The sequence below is a fragment of the Pinus tabuliformis genome, chromosome X (assembly GCF_031772625.1).
Source record: "Pinus tabuliformis cultivar Carrire ecotype Pingquan chromosome X, CPIR1, whole genome shotgun sequence".
Taxonomy (NCBI): domain Eukaryota; kingdom Viridiplantae; phylum Streptophyta; class Pinopsida; order Pinales; family Pinaceae; genus Pinus; species Pinus tabuliformis.
The window spans coordinates 1,384,894,855-1,384,910,751 of record NC_142308.1 but is presented as its reverse complement, the minus strand read 5'-3'; the positions used below and the strand labels follow the sequence as shown (position 1 = coordinate 1,384,910,751).

Sequence of the window (15,897 nt, the reverse complement as noted above, 5' to 3'; positions counted from 1 at the left end):
TAAGGCCAATGGAAGGATGAGGTTTGGATTTAATAGATACATCCAATTTCAACAAGGCTTTGATTATAAGAAACATGTGGAGTGAAGTGTCAGGAAATGGTGTGCAGCCTCATATCATTAAGGAAAAATATATGTTTCATCACACTTTCTCCTCATGGATTGCTTGCGGTGTGAATAAGAAATTTGTTATATCACACATATGGAGAAGTATGATGCACAATATTTTGAGAAATCTAGGGCATAACAATTAGGTTATTTCTCTTGTAATGATAACTTCTTGTGAATTCTTTCTACTCCTTTAGATTATGATCTTCTCTTTAGTTAGATTATTAGTGTTATTCATCAAATAGCTACCAAAGCATAAACAATCAATAGACAAGAGACAAAGAATACATGCAATGAACTAGGGCCAAAACCTCTCCCACTTAAGAGGAAAAGCCAAAATAATTCTTCTTCTTACAGAAACTTCAATTGACAAATACTAAGACCAAGACCCTTGTCCTATTTGACCTCTCCAAGACCAAGACACCAAACTTCTTATTTTGACCTCTATTTCTTAATAGAGTCAACGATAGTCAACTACACGTTTCTTCTCTCTGCATATTATACCTTTTCTCAGCTCTAGACCTACAACTTACCTACCCTAATTCAAAAACCCTATTACATGCAGATGACATTCTCTTATACCTTGAATTCCTTGGCTTTAGGTGGAGGCTACCTCCTTGACAAATCAACTTGAGATACTCCTTATTTTTCTCATTGACCTTCAAAAGGGACTGCAGTAATTCGACCTCTTCTACAATAGATATCATCAATAATTCACACTTATGGAGCGATTTACCTAAAACAGACCTAAAAAAAAAGAAAAATACATAACTCTTCCTTTTCTTTTCTTCATTGCTTATGAGGTTCCTTTCCTAGTTTTTCTCACACTCCCTATTGCATACTTTGCCTTGACTGAAATTATAACTTGAAATGATGTCAAGTTGCCTATTTATAGTGGTTTCCCATGTAAATTAGCCAACTTGAGTTGTGTGTGATCTGACATGTCCTTTGGTGAAGCTTCATAATTTTATTTAAGGCCAACTTGAAGGATATGTTTGAGCTTGATCTTGAAGGGTCTCTTTGACTCTTTCAATTACTCACGTATATTTGTAACATGCCCAAGAAGGGTCTTCCATACATAACATTGAATCAATAAACTATTATGACTTGATGAAAACCTAAAGGCTCACAATGGGAACCTTAACTAAAATAAAATTCCTTGTTCAGGAAATCCATGATTGTATTATTGCAAAAATATTTTTATTTTCTTCTTTACATCAACTAAATAAAATCATATTTACACATGCCATTATGAAGACCGAACCTAGTCACACTTTTCAATACACTCTATAGTGGATGTTGTGGTTTTCCCGTTGGGGTACTGGGGATGGATCTAAGATCAAAATTTGACTGGATTCCATCATGGGGAAGGATTGAAATCATTCATCATCCTTTTAGCGGTCGCAAATCCTTCACAGAAAGGAAATTATTCACTTGTAACATATATATATCTTGGGGAATCAAAACATTGATCAACAGAGTTGGAGAAGGGTCGAAGATCTTGGCAAACCAAAGACATATCAGGAGGAATGATTCTCATAAGTAGAACAACTTTTATCATCTGACATCATTCTTGGTTATAAGAAAGACCATATGATATGGCAGGGGGTTATGAAAAAGAACACTCTGACGGTCCAAGACATCTACTTGAAGTTGCGAAGGCCAATGAGGATCAATGACTATAATAAGCATCTACAAGATATATGGAGATGGAATATCTCGAACAAATTAAAAAAAATTTACTGGTTGGTAGCACATGATCATATATTAACATGGAACAACTTACAAAAGTGTGGGTTCATTGGTCCTAGAATATGCCCTCTATGCATGGGGGAAGGGGTGAGATACAAATCATTTGTTAATCAAATGATCATATGTGAGGCTGATTTGGGATGGGGTTATGGAGGAAATGAAGCTTCCTTTCATTGGCACTAATCAACCCTTGTTCATATGTCTTCTGTCATGGTTCACTTCACATAGGAAGTATAGGTCCCTCCCATTATATATCATATGTATTATAGGGCAAAGTAGGAACACTGTCATTTTTATTAGAAAAATTTGATTGTTAGAGAATCCATTATTAAGAGAGTTGTTTTTTTCAATGAGATCGATTCATTGATCAAGTTTGACAGAAATAGGAAATGAAAATTAATTTATATTTGGAAAGAATATCAAGTTGGGATTTTTGATAGAGCAAGCAATATAAGGAAATGCAGATGTGGTGCAGTCATAGTTACTAAGTGTGGTCATTTCTTCCACTTATGGTGGGAGGGAGAAATGGGATCAAACAACAAATATGAGATTACAACATTATGGGGAATCCTTATCATAGAAAAATGGGAAAGGTTGGACAAAATTAAGCTATATGGAGATGCAAAAGGAATCAATCACTAGGTAAACAAGCATACTAATTTCAATCCCCCCTAATTTGAAAAGATGATGAGGATTTTGAACCTAGTAAGGAATTTTAATCATATATATTTCCAACATATATACAAAGAATAGAATTGCACAATGTACCTCCTATATAAAAGAGGTATTTAAGGAAATAGGTGAAAAAGGATCTCAGTCTTCAAGCAGGGAACCATGGTAGATGCAGGCAACATCAGCTACTCTTAGGAGACAATTTAACACAAACCTGATTTTGATGGAAGTTTTGTATCTTTAGATAATGAAAGTCTTCATTTATGAAAATGTAAATGTTATAAGCTAAAGTTTGATGTCAAGAAAGACACTTTTGGTAGAACATGAAAATATAAATGTATGGGCATATGAATGATAAGAGAAGTATGAAAAGATAATACAATGAACGAAATCTGAATTATGTACTATCCTTATATTTTAATACAAAGATATATCTTTTTCTTCTTTTTGAAAAAAAAAATAGCATTCAAAATAAATGAAAGAGTCAAAAAAGACATATTAAAACAAAATTGACAGAGACCCCGTAAGTTACTCCAACTATGTTTTTTTTTCTCAATCTCTCTACTTCTATTATTATACAAAAAGATTCAAAATGTTATAGCAAGGTCGTAGCCTTGAAAATCTTGCCATGAGATTGACAATTAGCACAACTGAACACCTTGCAAAAATGGTGGACTTCCATCTGTTACATCTTCTCCTAAGACTCTAAATATTGCGAAACAGGGACAAGTTGAGACAAACAACCATTGCACTGTTGTACAGCGCTGAACAAGGACAAATAGACATAGATCCACACAGTCGACATAGAGACATATAAACACATAGTATGACCTGACACAGGCAGAATTGCGAGTTTCAAAAACAGAGTAATGCGCCTACTTCTTAGGCTGCCGAGAGCAGAGTGCCATACAAGATCAGTCGTCATCCGTAGTGTAGGGTTTTTCCACTACCCTGCACGCAAATTGCAAAGAGTCTTCCGAGTCTGAGCGAAGGACCACCGAGCCGGTTGGGACTCCCTGAGCAGGCTCGCTTGGACCAGCAGGGGTGGCTTGAGTCGCCAAGGAGGAGCTTCCCGTGACCGAGCGTTGAGTATCAATTGGAGGCACTATCCCTTGTTCTGGCAGAATAGCCTGATGTGCTGTTGCCTGGCCGCTGAGATTTGCACAATTTTCTATAGTAACAGAGACTAAGAAAGTGGAATTGGCAAGAGTGCAGGGGATACGATAGTAGACTGTTGGATGCGCTGCATGCTCACATTCAACCAACCTTCCACGCCTGTGACCTCTGCCTCTTCCAGCTCTGGAAACTTGAGGGCGATTTTGTTGGAAATAATACTGAGAGGGGGGGTGAATCAGTATTATCTAGCAATTTAACAAATCTTCCTTATTTGATCTTTTGAATTATTCTTGTATATCAGTACCATAAAATAATGAGCATGAACAAAGAAAATAGACAGTCACACCAAAGAACACAAGATGTAAGGTGGAAACCCAATGTGGGAGAAAACCACCTGCTGCAATATGTCTCTATCTTCTTTCAATTTAGAAATTCTTTTACAATGATTTTGTACTGGTGCATTCCTTTACCAGTACGCAGGCTGCAACCTGCAGAGAGCTACAACTCTCTCTCGTTTTCCAGTCTCTCCTGGAAGGGAGCTACAACCCCCTACTTCTTTTCATACAAGGACCACTTTTCATAAATTTTCAAACTGGATCCATAAGCATTAATTGATCATCAAGTGTAATAGAATCACCCAATCAACTGTAGTAACCAGATCAACAATAATAGGACCAAAACCCAGAACACAACAATGAGAAACAAGGATTTTAAGAGAAGGAAGCACCCTGCTCAACTGCCAGCCTGAGTCCGGACTCACCCTGTTCAACTGCTAGCCTGAGTCCCTGGACTCACCCTGCTCAACTGCTGACCTGAGTCCCTGGACGCACCCTGCTCAACTGCTAGCCTGCGTCCCGGACGCACCCTGCTCAACTGCTAGCCTGCGTCCCTCGCACTGAGTCTATTGAACTGCCTGCGTCCCGGCGCACCAGAACCCTTCCTGCACCTGCGTCCGGCGCACCTGAAATGCTTCGCTCCTGCGTCCCGGACGCACCTAAACCCTTACTGCACCTGCGTCCCTCTGGGCAAAGATGATTTCAAGAACTTTAGAAGTAACCCAGACAATCAGATCTACAGATCCGAGCAAGAGCCGAAGAGATCTCGGTCCATCAGATTCGCCTTGTTTAGATCTAGACCAGATCTTACCCTCATAAGATGTTCAACCAAAAACATGATTAATCGAAATGAACTCCTTTGCTTTATATAGGCAAGCTCCTCCCCAAAACATGGAACAATACCACGAGCCGACACCATAGAAACACAAAACCGTCGGCTAGAAACCACACAAGAAACCCCCACGTGCTTTTCGTTGTCTTGAAATGTGTGCACTGGGTGGACGCACCCCCTGAACGGCTGGCCTGCGTCCCTGGATGCGGGTTCTGCATGGTATACCTGCGGGGACGCACTTTCTGAATAGATTGCCTGCGTCCTTCTTAAAAATAGAGAGTTGATCATCAAGAATAGTGATCTATCACCTGAATGGGTTGCCATCAAGGACAACACCTGAATCATAATGCCAACAGATTTTGATCAGGTGCCAACTCAACCGAGGACGAGGGGGAGATGGGGGCAGACCTCTGTGAGGTGGCGCGTCCACGGGAACCTCCGCGTCTGCTACCCATTCTTGGACGCTCTCTCGGCATTGCAATATACAGTGGATTGATCAGCGCACAAATAAACGGAGGGGAACAACTAACCAGAACGTGAGCCCATTGAACTGGAGCGAAATTCCTATGAAACACTCTCGAGCCTGAGACGAAGACGGACTTGGGCACAGAGAGTGAATGCCCCTGAGCTACCAACAACACCACAGAGCAGTGTGAAGTGGCAGCAGAGGTATGTGAAGAGGCCGTCGAGGAATGCCAAGAAACCGCAAAGGAATGCGAGGAGGCCGCGAGAGAACAAACATTTTGAAGCGCCATTGCACAATTTACTAGGAGGTAGATGGAGGAGTAAAAGAACCACATTAAAAACCCTGCATGAGACCAGCTCACTTGATCTGCACGGTACCTCGTGGTGTGCATGGGCTGACACTTGCCCACGTGAAACGCCACCTTCGTACCCTCACACCGATTGAACACCCGCATCCAGGAGAGAGAGATCTTTCTGCACCAAAGAAGTGCAATCCTGTTTGAGTTGTTCATCGGCTGCCATTTCAAGAGATCCTGAGAAGTAGGGAAGTTGCTGAGTGGCGCCCTGGTTGGCCAATCTATCTGCAACTTGATTTGCTGTTCTTCTAACATGCTGGAAGGTTATGCTTTGGGGATTTCTTAGCTTTTCCTCCAGTGATTCCAATCTACTGAGCAATCTCCAGCTGGATGCTATTTTGACTGCTGTAGTACCGGCTTGTATTCTGTTGGCTGCGGCTATAAGGATGGATGAGTCTCCTTCAACCTCTAGAGGGAAGAAGTGCTTTTGTTCTGCAATGCAGATCCCTTTCCAAAGTCCTTCCAACTCAGCTGCATTGCTAGTGTCCTTTCCAATCGATCCATAATATATATGCAATATAGCTCTCGTATGGCTTCTGAAGATTCCTCCAAATCCCGTCAGCCCAGGATTACCTTTGGCTGCCCCATCAAAATTCAGCTTGTAAGAGTTGATTGCAGGAGGGGACCAGGATAGCGGAGAGGTTGTGCTTGTTGGAGGACGGGCCTTAACATTGGCTAAAAAGGAGAGGTCCAGATTCCAGTCCTTCAGAATGATGCATTCCTGTTGAGATTCTGGCAGATCTGTATCATACCAGGTTCTGATGGCTAGAGTTTCTTGAAGATTTTGTTTTAGGAGGAGCAACAAAGCTTCTATTGGCCAACGTGTGTTGTTGAAGATTCTTTAGTTTCTTTCCTTCCAGAGAATCCAATAAAGAAATCCTAGTATTAGACTCCAAAGAGAGTTAAGAAGCTGGCTTTTAAAAGGGTTCTTGGTCCGAGCTTCCGATCTCCTGTTACATTTTTCTATTCTCTCCCAAATTTGCGTAGCTAGCAAACACGTTTCCATTAAGTGTCTGATGGTTTCAGAGTGGAGATTGCAATTTGGGCATCTTGATGGGCCAATGAATCCACGCTTTTACAAATTGTCCCAAGTAAGTATGCACCTTTTACTTAAAAGCCATAAAAAGGTGGAGACTTTAGGCCATACTCCTGGTTGCCAGACTTGTTCCCAGATTTGGTCCTTGTCTGTCTGGATAGCTGAGTAGCGCAATTGGTGTGCTTCTTTGGTGGTGAATGTTCCTTTGGGCCTATGTCCCCATCTTAGTTTGTCTTGCTAGTTGGAGTATCGAATTCTTCTATCGTTGAGTTCTTGATCTATGTCAGTGTGCGTTTCTCCTTGCCAGTCAATCTGCCAGAGGCTAGCGGGTTTCCATATTTGGAAGTCATGGTGCGTGGGCTGTTGGCATAATTGATGAACAAATGTGAGGTTCACCTGCTGCATGTGGGTTTGCCATAGTGGCTTTTGGAATAAATTTGTCAGTTTCGGGAGTTGTTGCCATGAATCTTCCCAGAACCTTGCCGTTGTGCCTGAGTGAATTTCCCAAAAACTATGCTCTTGTATGAAAGCACTGTGGAGCTTTGCGGCATTCCATATTAGAGACCCTTGGGTTGTTGTGCTAATTCTGATAAGATCATTCCATTGGATGCCTGGGGCATATTTTTCTTGCCAGAGTCTTGCCCATGGTGAGTGTGGCTTGGAGATCCAATTCCACCATATTCGAGCTCCCATTGTGTTGTTGCTTTGGAGAGGATCCCTTAAGCCCAAGCCACCTTTACATTTGATTTTTCATACTTCTTTCCAGTTGACAAGAGCCCATTTTCTATTCAGGCCTGAGGAGCCCCATAGGAAGTTGCGCTGAAGGTTGCGGATTGCTTTGAGGACCCATTTTGGTGCTGCCATGATGGAAAAAAGATACAAAGGCATTGCCTGGAGAACCGATTTGATCAAGACAAGTCTGGCGGCCATGTTTAGAGAGCGAAAAGTCCAAGACGAAAGCCTTGATTCTAATTTGTCTAGGAGAGTCCTCCAAGAAGCGTGCTTGATGGCAGAATCAGCTAGAGGAGCCCCCAGGTATTTTGATCGAAGCTTGGCAATAGTGAATCCCAGAATACGAGCAATATTCCTTTGAGTAGAAGGGGGAGTATTGAAAAATAAGAGCTGAGATTTAGAAGCATTAATATAGGTGCCAAAGGCGTCAGAGAAGAGGGAGAGAAGGGATTTGAAAACAGAGGCCTCTTGAGAGGATGGATGACAAAATAACATTCTGTCGTCTACAAACTGTTGATGGGAATGAGGATTAAGACCATGGAGGGAAATTCCTTTTAAAGTCTGGGTGGAGACAGTAGATTTGAGTAGTCTGCTGAGCCCTTCTGCCAGAAGGACAAAGAGGAATGGGGAAAGGGGATCCCCCTACTTGATACCATGGGAGGGGCGGAAGGGTGAGGAAGGGGAACCATTCAGCAAGACAGAGATGCTAGGAGAGGAAATTAGATTCATAATCAATCTGGTCCATGTTGAATTGAAACCGAAAGCTAATAACATCTTGTGAATGTAATTCCAACTGAGTTTATCAAAGGCTTTAGAGAGATCCAGCTTTAGAATCATACCTGGTTTTTTTTGAAGCTTTAGAGAGTGAATAACCTCATTCGATAGAATTATACCATCCATGATCTGCCGCCCTTCTACATAACCCGTCTGCTCTGGAGAGATGAGTAGAGGAAGGAGAGGTTTGAGCCTGTTCGCTATTACTTTTGAGATGAGCTTATAGATGACATTGCATAGCGCTATTGGTTGGTATTTATCAGGCTTATTTGGTTCTTCACCTTTAGGTACCAATGCTAAGAAGGTTGCGTTGAGGGAAGGAAGAATCCAGTGCATAATTCTTGATTCCTCCACTAGTTCCCATACCTCTGCCTTGATGAGCTCCCAAAAATCATGGTAGAAATTGGTCGTGAAACCGTCAGGCCCAGGTGCCTTGCCGTCTTTAAGTTGGGCCATTGCTTATTCAACCTCCCTGAGTGAAGTGGGCTGGAGTAGTTTGTTGTTGTGGTCCTCCGTTATAATTCTTGGAATGTGCTGCATGATAGCTCTAATTGTCTGATCTCTGTTACCTATGGGCTCCCTGAGAATATCCTGAAAATAATCTTTGAACTCCTCCATATCTTCGTGTGATTCTAATCTTGTCCCTTGTTGATTGTTTATAAATGCAATGTTATTGTACATTTGCCTTTGGATGGCTGTTTTGTGGAAGAATTTGGTATTCTTCTCCCCCTCCTTGAGCCACCTAAGTCTGGATTTTTGACGCCAGAGAATTTCCTCTTGTTGCCTGCGAGCTTCTATTTGATTCCAGAGGATTTTCTCCTGATGTGTCTGCTCCTCTGTCCTACCTTCCAGGATGAGAGTTTGTTGAAGCGCGTTCATTTGCTATTCCAGCCTCTTGCGATTCTCCTGGATGTTGCCAAATTGTGTTCGATTCCAGCCTTTGAGGATTTGTTTTAAAATTTTCAACTTTTGTTGGAATTGATACATTTTGGCACCCTCTGGTGGAATGAAAGATTGCCATGCTTCACTTACCACTGTCTTGAAGTTTGGATTTGTGAGCCAGAAGGCTTCAAATCGGAAAGGTCTATTGCTGCGAGTACCCGGCCGAGACCATTGTAGCATTATTGGCCAATGATCGGATCCTCCTTGGGGTATGATAGAAGCGTGGAAGTCCCCTCCCAGATGTATTGCATTATTCGAAATGAGGAACCTATTGAGCATAGAGGCTATATGATGTATGCCCTTGCGCTTATTGGTCCAAGTAAAGACTCCATTGGAGGTTGGAATATCCATGAGTTGATTGTTGTGAATGAATTCTCTGAGGCCATTGCTGTCACTTTCTAACCTGATTCTGCCTCCTTTTTTCTCCTCCATTGATTTTATGATATTGAAGTCGCCGCCACCTATCCAGAGGGGGAACCACCTGTTTCATTGAGAATAGTAAGAGTTTCCAGAAGATCTAGTTTTTGCTGAAGAGTATGCGGAAAATACACATTTGAGAGATTCCCATGGATGTTGGTGCCAATGAGATGGAAAGACGCTTGGATGAGGTGATGGGTGGCATGAAAAGCATATAGAGTGAGAATCTGTGGATTCCACAAAATGGCTAATCCACCTGAAGCCCCAAAGGCATCGACTGAAACTGAGTAGCTACCTACCCAGATTTTGTTACAAATTCTTTCTATATCAGTGTTGTTGCTTTTTGTTTCTTGAAGAAAAACTATTGACGATTTTTCTTGTTGAATCAAGTTTTTTATCATACGGTGTTTTGAGGGGCTATTGAGTCCTCTCACATTCCAGGAGATGAGCTTCATGGACAATGGGGTTTGGGTTTATAGAACTTCGTCAACTTAGGGAATCTCCCTGATTCCATAAGTATTTCTCCTACTATGATAGTCCTTTGAAGGTCTGTCTTGCACCCCCTTTTCTTAGTTTCTTTGAGAATTTTTTTTCCGTCCCAAGGGCTTCCTGCTTGTATACCAAGACTTTTGTTGTGCTGCGCTTTGGTTAAGACTCCTTCAAGCCTGTCAATTTGCCAAGGGGGTATTGAGTTATATTTTTTCTGTTTGCAAGTTGTTTCATGTTTGAAGATATCTAGACCATCTAGGCTGACATGCTCCAGATCTTCCTCCATGATGATAGGGGAACTCTAGTCTTCCACATCTGTGACTTCCTATGGACTGAGAGCAAGAGCTCCGTCTAGATCCATGGCAGAGGGCTGCTGGTTGAAATCTAGAAAAGAATTCCCCTGGGTAGAGGGAAAGGGCCAAGGTCATAAACAATTTTATTATCTGAAAGGGGACTAGTTGAAGGGCGAGAAGCAACTGGAATAGAGGACTGCATGGGGGCAGAGGGAGAATGGGAGGCGGAGGGCAAGGAGGTGTTCTCCTGAGGTTTAGAGCTTGGTTTATCCTGAGGATCAAGAGAGGAAAGCGAGATGAATCTGTTCTGGGTAACTGTTTTGATGGAGTTGTCAGGGCAGCCTGGTTTTTCTTGGCATGCCTACGGCGGTTTGGAACTTTAGTGAATCCTTCAGAGTCTTTGTTGGATTCATTGGTTGAAGATTTGGACTGCGAGTTCAGAGGGCAATCTCGGAAGAGATGGCCATGTTCATGGCATTTACGACAGCGAAAGGGGATATGCTCGTAATCTAAAGGCTAAGTCCATTCAAAATCATCGTGAAAGAGACTTACCGAGTCGGCTAGAGCTTTGGTTAGGTGCATCTGGACACAGATCCTGGCATACGAGGTATATTTGCGGGTTTTTGTTTCCTCAGCAACTTTGATGAAGGTCCCTAGTTTGTTTCCAATATCTACTAGCGTATCTTCTTGCCAATATTCCACTGGGAGGGAATGCATACGTATCCATACTAGAGCCCAGCTGAAATCTTCTTTGTCAGGATTGAACCTTGGCTTCCATTCCGTGAGATAAAGTCCTGAAGAGTTAAAGAAATACGAGCCGCCTTCAAATATGTGCAATTTGTCCTTCACATAATGGAAAATGGCTGTGAAGAAGCCTTTCGGTCCAAGCTGCAGGGTAACCTGTCCTTTGGGCTTCCATTTTGAAGCTATCCATCCCTGCAACGCCTTTTAAGTGGGCCAAAACCCAAGAAACTTTCCTATTAGCGTATGATCCTGCATGTACTGGATCTCACCGTTAATGCGATGACTTGGAAGATCAACTTTGATTCGTTCTGCAGCCTTCGGGATGCAGGTAGTCGAGGTCGCCTTTGGCTGTGACGAAGAGGCTTTTTTTTGTGCATCTTATTCTTTGTCAGCCACATCGCTTTGTGCTGATGGGATCGCTTTGTCGTTCGTCCTTTGTCCTCCCTGATCTGTTTCAGGGAAAACGCCAGTAGGGGTCAGAGGAATTTCATGTTGTTCAATGTCAAAGGCTGGAGTTGTGAAAGGAGGGGGGGAGGATCCCACCCCTCCTGTAGGCGAAGCCATTGAAGGCCGTCAGAAGGAGCCCGGCGGCGCGAGCTCGGAGGATCATGGGAGTGCAGCAGTTAGGGTTAACAGAGTTCTTGCAGGCGGGACGTTCTCATCTTCCTTGATCTTTTCTCCGTTACTCCAACTATGTTACTTGCTATTCACGCTTAATAAAAGTTCCTATATTGGTCTCACGAAGCACACCTTTGTTGCCAGCCTCCACCGCCCTAAATCCCAATTTTTTTTGTCGGCCTCCATTGTTTGGCTTCCTAAAGAACCCATCAACAACGTAAATATAGGCTCCTAATCCTTTACCTTTAGCTTTTTTACTAGCATCTCGTATTGACAATTTTAAGACAAAAGATTTCTTTTGTCCTAAAAAATTGTCTTAAAATCCCCCTCCATGTAATAGTGTTGAATACAGCAGAAAACAATTAGTTTCTAATTGTATCAACAGAGAACAGATGGACATAAGATGAATTTATGTTTGACAAATCTTGCCAGGAAAAGTCGTCGCATTCTTCAGAGTTGGTTACCCCCACAAAATGAAGAGCCCAACAAATCATTGTCTTTATATAAGATAACATGAATAGTAAGTGAAATAGCAAACTCGGTATAGGTTCAAGACAATAGTAGCGTGCAAGTTGGAAGACTTAGGGCGCACTCTGAAGTCAATTTTGTAGTTGTTAGATAATATTGTCTTAAATTGATATGTTGTTGTTTTAATTCTTAATTGTATTTAATGAGTTTCATCTTAAGTGGTCATTGTCTTAAATATAAAGTTGTCATAAAATATTTTTGTCCTAAATTATTTTTGTGTTAAATATAAAGTTTTGTTTTAAAAGAATTGTCTTAAAAGAATTGTCTTAAATTGATTTTGTCTTAAAATATTTTTGTCTAAAATTATTTTTGTCTTAAATATAAAGATTTGTCTTAAAATATTTTGGTCGTTTTTGTCTAAAATATAAATTTTTGTCTTAAAATATTTTTGTTTTCAACTGTTTTTGTCTTAAATATAAAATTTTGTCTTAAAACATATTTGTTTCAAACTATTTTTGTCTTAAATTTTAATGTAAAACAATTAAAATAAAAAGTGACTTTTTAAAGCAAAAGATTTCCTTCGTCTTAAAGAAAAGTCCTAAAAATAGCATCGATATAGTAATACATGAAGTAGCACTCAAATAAAACTAAACTATCTATGACACCCAGCAGAAAATAGAATCAAACATGATGACACCTAATGAACAACTAAATGACACCTGATCAACAACTAAGTGACACTGATTAATATCTCAACCATGCAAGTGAAACAAAATTATTGGTTGTGGACAAGAAATATGCACAATGGATGTGGATTTGCAAGTTTACTCCAGCTCCAAAACAAATATACGCGTTTTCGTTGTGAATTTTCGACGTGTGCGGGTGTGAATTTTTCAGATGTACGGTTGTCAATTTTCCAAATGTACGGGTGTGAAATTTTCACATCTATCGTTGTCAGTTTTCCACACGTATGCTGGTTTATGAGAGCGGTATTGATAATGCATTGTTTAAATAGGCATAATAATTAAAATATGTCTTTTTTATAAGAAATTAAGCATAGATCCAGAGTATCTACAAAACTATAGATTTTAACATAGTATATAGTATATACAACACTATAAATATTAACAATAATATAAAACCAACCGTTTGTCTCGCAAACAATGCATCACATATAGCGATACACTAATTTAATATATTATTATTACAACTCTAGTATAGATCATCCGTCTACAGTGAATTTCAACATTTGCAATATGTAAATTACTGTATACAGTTATTCGAGAAACAGCTTTTCCATATCTACACCTTTCAACTGTAAATATAGAGCATCTACAGAATAGTAGATTCATTGCATAAAATTGTAGATTCATCGTATAAAGGTGGATCCCTAGTTTACAAATAATGAATCTTATATACCAATGTATCGGTTTGCTATATTATCAACACAGATTTGTTTTAAATAGGGATACAACATTTTGGGTGTAAATTTTTTTGATAAAGTGAAATTGTTTAAATGTTTTGTAAAATTATTTAATTTTTTTTAACATTATTTAAATATTTTGTATGGTTATTTAATTTTTTTTATCTTTAGATTTTTCATAATTTTTATTTTAAAAAATCTAAACAAAATTTCAATTCAATTTTGATAATAAACTAACAAAATTACACATCACACTGTACTGTGAAATGAGCCTAGACTCCATTATTCTTAGAACTATAGTATATGTATAATCCAGATAGTGTGACGTTCCAACGCACAACTCTAGTATATCTTGTCCAGTTACTGATTTGAATTTCCAACGTTTGTAATGTGTTAGCTTATCCATGCTTACACCTCATCTCGACAATGGGTGGCTCTTAATCTGATCCACCCAACTTTTGTCCCATTATTAATCCATTCGCTATATATCGGTGACTCAGTTTCGTTTGCACAATCTCAACAAACGAAAAAGAGAATTTCATGAACTGCAGTCAGCTTCTGATTTGTAACCGTAAACTCTCATATAGGCTACTTCAATTTGCATTTGCCCTGGATAGAAAGAATTTGTGGGCTTCTCACATGATGTATCCGTTAAATTTATATTCAACAGCTTGTAATGGAGAGGGCGAGGGACATGTGGTACAAACAAGGCCACCGCATGTGGGTTCGTTGTGGCGAGATATCCAGGGTGTCAACTCTTGGAAAGGATTGCTTGATCCCATGAATCCAATTCTGAAAGCTGAGATTCTCAGATACGGAGAATTTGCTCAGCTTTGCTATGACGCGTTTGATGACAGAGACTATTCTGAATATTATGGAACTTGTAAGCACAGTAAACGCTCTTTCTTTCAGAAAATGGGTTTCCCTCATTCCGGTTATCAAGTAACCAAATATATATACGCAAATACAGGAGTTTTTAGAGCTTTTGGCGACAAATCGGAAGATGCAGCTGCTTGGATCGGTTTTGTTGCCGTTTGCACGGATCCAAATGAGATAGAGAGACTGGGAAGACGAGACATAGTGGTTGCGTGGCGAGGAACGCGAACAGCGCAAGAATGGATGCAAAATTTCAAAGACATATTAGTTCCCACTGGACTATCTTATCACAAGGCTGCTCGCGGGCCGACTGACGTTATTGCGCAAAAGTATGCAGATCCAAGTGTCCGAATAGAAAAGGGATTTCTGTCTTGTTATACTTCCGCGGATGAGGGTTCTAAAAAATGCAGTAGAAGCGCCAGGGATATTGTAGTGGGCGAGATAAGACGGCTCCTGAAACAGTACGAGGAGGAAGAGTTGAGCATAACATTGACAGGACACAGCTTAGGAGCTGCGCTTGCAACGTTAAGTGCATATGATATCAAAGAGATGATGAACAGCAAGCTACAACCAGCTATTCCTGTCACAGTGTTTTCTTTCGCCTCTCCACGCGTAGGGAATCCAACATTCGCCCGGCGAATGGAGGAAATTGGCGTCAAAGTTCTGAGGTTGGTAAACAAGCATGATGTGGTTCCAAGGATCCCTGGACTGTTTATGAACGAAAATACGGGATGGCTGAGTAAACTCTTCAGTTGGTTTCCCTGGACATATTTCCATGTGGGAATCCAGCTTACTCTCGATATTCAAAACTCACCCTTTCTGAAGCGCACTCATAATCTGTCGGACTTTCATTGTTTAGAGGTTTATCTTCATTTGCTTGATGGCTTTGTTGGGGAGAAGAAGCCTTTTCACTGTTCAGGTAGAGATCCAGCACTTGTCAACAAGAGCTGCGATTTATTGATCGATAGGCTTCGTATCCCACCCCATTGGTGGCAAGAAGAAAATAAAGGCCTCGTCAAAAATACACAGGGCCAGTGGACATGTCCCGCTACATCACCTAGATCTCCGCTTAGTGATTACGATCTGAACCGGGCCTAGGTAATCAATTCCTATTCAGTTAGACACACAGGAGCGTTCGTTGATCGCATTAAATATCCTGGTGTTACTACAAGTCCAAATTACATATATTTACATGATCGTAATTCTTATCCACTATCACCATATGGTGCTGTACAGATAATCTGTGTCCATATTACATATATTTACAGGATTGTAATTGTCATCGACTATCACTATATGGTGCTATACAGATCATCTGTGTCCATATTACATATATTTACAGGATTGTAATTGTCATCGACTATCACTATATGGTGCTATACAGATCATCTGTGTGTCCTAATTACATAGATTTACATTATCCTAATCGTGGAGTTACAAGCATATTGTGTG

General features: G+C 40.6%; 1 pseudogene; it reads left to right on the top strand.

The window, feature by feature from the left end:
* The first annotated feature begins 11,303 nt into the window (after positions 1 to 11,303).
* Positions 11,304 to 15,647, top strand: LOC149145219 (phospholipase A1-Igamma1, chloroplastic pseudogene; annotated as a pseudogene).
* Positions 15,648 to 15,897: the final 250 nt, after the last annotated feature.